At 58.4% G+C, this 4634-nt stretch overlaps 1 pseudogene; it reads left to right on the forward strand.

Moving 5' to 3' along the window:
* The first annotated feature begins 1817 nt into the window (after window positions 1-1817).
* On the forward strand, window positions 1818-2854 carry LOC118261314 (olfactory receptor 14J1-like; annotated as a pseudogene).
* Window positions 2855-4634: the final 1780 nt, after the last annotated feature.

The following is a 4634-nucleotide window of genomic DNA, read 5'->3' on the forward strand; positions in this document are numbered from 1 at the left end:
AGGCTTCTCGTTGCTCGGGTTCCTGATTGGAATTGTTCTTTTGGGTCACTTGGTAGAGAAGGCTACAAATCATACCACAATTTAGATTAGAGGTGAGGAAGAAATTCTTCACTCAGAGGGTGGTGAGGCACTGGGACAGGTTTCCCAGAGAGGCTGTGGATGCCCCATCCCTGGAGGTGTTCAGGGCCAAGCTGGATGAGGCCCTGGGCAACCTGACCTTGTTGGTGGCATCCCTGCCTATGGCAGGGGTTGGAAATCTTTGAGGTCCCTTCCAACCCAAGCCATTCTATGATTCTGTGATTGACTCAGTACAGAGAAATGGGAGCCCTGCCCGTCCTGTCTGATAACGGGGCAGAAAAGCGATTCTCGTGCCCAGCTCTTTTGTTTTTCTCTGATAGAAGAAACCACACTGCTGGGAAGAAGCACATCTCCCCAGCCGAGGGCGGCTGTTGCACCGGGGATTACCTGTTTGTTGTCGGCTTGTTTCCCTGCAGGCTCCTTCTGGAGCCCCAGGGACATCTCGAGGGGCAGAGAAAGCAATCCCGAGCCAGAGGGAAGCCGCAGCGCTGCAGAGATGAGCGGCTCCTCCGCATGGCGAGGCTGGGGGCTCTGCCTGCAGGGGACACAGGCAGAGGAGATAAAAGAGAGAAAAGAGAGAGGTTAAGGGAAGAGGAGAGGAGACGTCGCGTCTTTCGACGTGGTAGGTCTGCGGCAGCAGAGCAGGGCACGAGTATCCCGCAGCACAGATGGGAAAAGTTTTGTTTCTTTGTGGTGGAGAAGGGCACGGTCCAGAGCAGCATCAGAGGGGTTGGCTGAAAAGCGAGGAGTTTTTTTTAGGGTCTCTGCTTTCCCTTCCCTGCCCCACAGGGATGGAAACGGAGCGGTTGGTTTAAGACAGGAGCCTCCTAGGGCATCGCACTGAGAGCACGACGCAGCTCCTAGGTTCTGCTCAGCCCACGGCCAGCACCAGCACCGCCACTGTGCTCCCCTCAGGGTCAATTCAAGTCAAGGAAGAGTTGGTTGGAGGCTGGAGCCTCCGCCACCAGCAGGAAGCCATTGACATTTCCCCTCCTCGTGGCCCTGCTGCCCTTCTTCTTTCTCCCACCCCTTATGGGGTTGGGGATTCAGCTGCATGGAAGAAAGGCACCCAAGCACCCTCCTGACCCGGGGGCTTTGTGCTGAGAGCTGAGCTCTCCTTTGGGTATGACGAGGCAGGGCGAGGAGACTGGAGCTGGGTGCTTTGAGCCCAGATTCCTACACTCTCGGCACCATCCAGGTTCTTTTTTGGGGGGACATATGAGCGCAGTCCCCCTCCGGCTCCAACCCGTGCAGTATGGGGCGGCCAGGCAGCTCTCCTCGCACCTTTCCTCTCGGGACCCACAGAATTCCATGCGGAGTGCACAATGCCAGGATTTCTGCCCGAAAATCCTCCGCAGCTGAGGTGGGGGGTACCAGAAGAGAACACAACAGAAACCACCACCACCGACAACAAAAAACGCAGGGCTGCTCTGCAGTCGGCTGGAGTGGGAGCAACCACGCTGGGAAGCAATTTGGCGCCAGGATCTAACCCAAGAGCACCCCGCGTTCCTATTTACCCATGGCTGTAGGGCAGCGCCAGCTCTTCCACCGTGTCCCCCGATCTAAGTGGGATTCCTGGAAGGAACCATCCAGAAATCATGAAAGGGACCTGCTGAAGGTCTTCTGAAATGGGGAGAGGTAGCCCGGGCTGGTTTTTCTAGTGGGTTTTGCTCCCAGAGGTGTTTTCTAACTTTCTGCTGTCGTTCTGTCTTTGGGCAGGTCGCTGTGCCCAGAAGCAGATGCCCAACAGCAGCTCCATCACCGAGTTCCTGCTCCTGGCATTCGCAGACACGCGGGAGCTGCAGCTCCTGCACTTCGGGCTCTTCCTGGGCATCTACCTGGCTGCCCTCCTGGGCAACGGCCTCATCCTCACCGCCGTAGCCTGCGACCACCGCCTCCACACCCCCATGTACTTCTTCCTCCTCAACCTCGCCCTCATCGACCTCAGCTCCATCTCCACCACCCTCCCCAAATCCATGGCCAACTCCCTGTGGGACACCAGGGCCATCTCCTACTGGGGGTGCGCAGCCCAGCTCTTCCTCTTTTCCTTTCTGATATCAGCAGAGCTTTATCTCCTCACCATCATGGCCTACGACCGCTACGTGGCCATCTGCAAGCCCCTGCACTACGGGACCCTCCTGGGCAGCAGAGCCTGTGCCACCATGGCAGCAGCTGCCTGGGGTGGTGGAGTTCTCCACGCTCTGCTGCACGCCGCCAACACATTTTCACTCCCTCTCTGCCAAGGCAATGTCCTGGACCAGTTCTTCTGCCAGATCCCCCAGATCCTCAAGCTCTCCTGCTCCAACTCCTACCTCGGGGAGGTCGGGCTTCTCGTGGTCGGGGTCTCTTTCGCCTTTGGGTGTTTTATTTTCATCGTGGTGTCCTATGTGCAGATCTTCAGGGCCGTGCTGAGGATGCCCTCTGAGCGGGGCCGGCACAAAGCCTTCTCCACGTGCCTCCCTCACCTGGCCGTGGTCTCCCTGTTCATCAGCACGGCCACGTTCGCCTACCTGAAGCCCCCGTCCATCTCCTCGCCACCCCTGGACCTGGTGGTGGCCGTCCTCTACTCGGTGCTGCCTCCGGCGCTCAACCCCCTCATCTACAGCCTGAGGAACCAGGAGCTCAAGGATGCCATCAGGAAAATGAGCTCCTGGATATTCCTCAGCGGTGCCAACTTCCCGACTCGCTCTGCAAATTAGTCGGGGGCGTCACATCCCTGGCTTCTGCTTCGCTGTTCCTCCGTCGGTGGCACCACCAGCATTTTTGTTGTCAGTGACGTTGTGTTTATCGCCACCGTTGTATTCACTGTCACCATCACGTCACGGCAATTTGTGGTGCTCGTGCTCCTACACAACTGCTGAGCTCACTTCTAGTGACGTCCTACTCACTTCAGCTCACTTCTAGTGAGGAACGGGGCTGCTCTCTCCTGAAACCCCTCAAAGTGGACACCTCCACCGGGTCAGAGCGGGCTCTCAGAGCTTTCTGGAACAAAACAATCTCCCCATTTTACCTGCAGTGCCTGAAGACTCTCCTGTTCTTTGAAAGCTGGTAACACAGGCACAAGCAGCTTTTCCAGGAGCAAAGCGCTCTACTCCGGCACCTTGGGACCTGCTGGAGACCCAGGGGTGCATTTGGGACTGACCACCAGGCTCTAATGCCCCTGGAGATGGAGAACGGTCCCTGCTTTACATACCTGGGCTGGCCCACACGGATGAAATCCTTAGAGAGGGGCCGCAGACCCTCGCAGCACCCGCAGGAGCCCCGGGACGCGGGCTCTCAGCCCTCCCTCGCAGGCAGGATCCTCGTGCACCTCCACAGAATCCCAGAAGCGTTGGAAGGGAGCTCTGGAAATCACCCGGACCGCCACCACCAAGCGGGGTCGCCCAGAGCACGCTGCTCAGGATCGCACCCAGCTGGGTTTATGAGGATCTCCAGAGAAGGAGGCACCACAGCCTCTCCGGGCAGCGCGTGCCAGCGCCCTGTCACCCTCACGGTACAGAAATGTTTCCTCATATCCAGCTAGAGCTCCGGCTACAGGACGTCTCCGTTCCTTCAGCGAGGTGGTGGATGAAGGAGTTGAACAAAAGGGGGACACCACCACCGAACCAGCCCTCGATCCACCCCACTGCCCGCTCCTCCATCCCCAAGCTTCATCGCAAGGATTTCATGGGAGGCAGAAGGCTTTCAGGCTGGCTAGCCACGATTCCCCCTCGGTGGAGCCACGCTGAGCACTCCTGATCGCCTCCATGCGCTGTGAGAGGCCACCCAAGACGAGCCGCCCCCAAAACCTTCCCAGGGATGGAGGCGAGGCTCCTGGGTCCCGCTTCCTGCCCCTTTCTTGGAGGCTGGGGTGATGCTGCCTTTATTCCAGTCCTCTCCTTTTCTCCACGATGACGAAGAGTGGCCAACAAAACTCCTCCTGGCTTCCTACTGCCCCCAAACCTCCTCAGGATCCCCTCGGTGCCACCATCCAGGAAGGGCTGAACACAGAGGCCAATTTTCCTGCTCATGTTTCGGGCCGTGCCCCCAGAGGTCGCCATCCACGTCCCTCGCTTCACCTCCTGCTTTCTTCGCCCTCTTTCCTCACTCCCAAATCCCCCCAATCTCCCGCAGACGCCCCACCTCTCGAGGTGGCTTGATTAGAGGACTGGAACACCTGTTAAACGAGGACAGGCTGAGGGAACTGGGCCTGTTTAGCCTGGAAAAGAGAAGACAGAGAGAAGAGACTGAGAAGGTCTCACCAGCGTGTATAAATATCTGAGGGAAGGTGTCAAGAGAACGGAGCAGGTTTCTTTTCGGTTGTGCCCAGCGACAGGACGAGGGGCACTGGGCACAAACTGAAGCCCAGGAGGCTCTGGCTCAATGTGAGGGGGCGCTTCTGTACTGGGAGGGTGACAGAGCACTGGGACAGGCTGCCCAGAGGGCTTGTGGAGTCTCCTTCTCCGGCAATCTTCAAAACCCGCCCGGGTGCCATCCCGTGAAATGTGCTCTAGGTGATCCTGCTGGGCAGGGGGGTTGGACTGGGTGATCTTCAGAGCTCCCTTCCAACCTCGGAC

This window comes from Cygnus atratus, unplaced genomic scaffold (genome assembly GCF_013377495.2).
Source record: "Cygnus atratus isolate AKBS03 ecotype Queensland, Australia unplaced genomic scaffold, CAtr_DNAZoo_HiC_assembly HiC_scaffold_52, whole genome shotgun sequence".
Taxonomy (NCBI): Eukaryota; Metazoa; Chordata; class Aves; order Anseriformes; family Anatidae; genus Cygnus; species Cygnus atratus.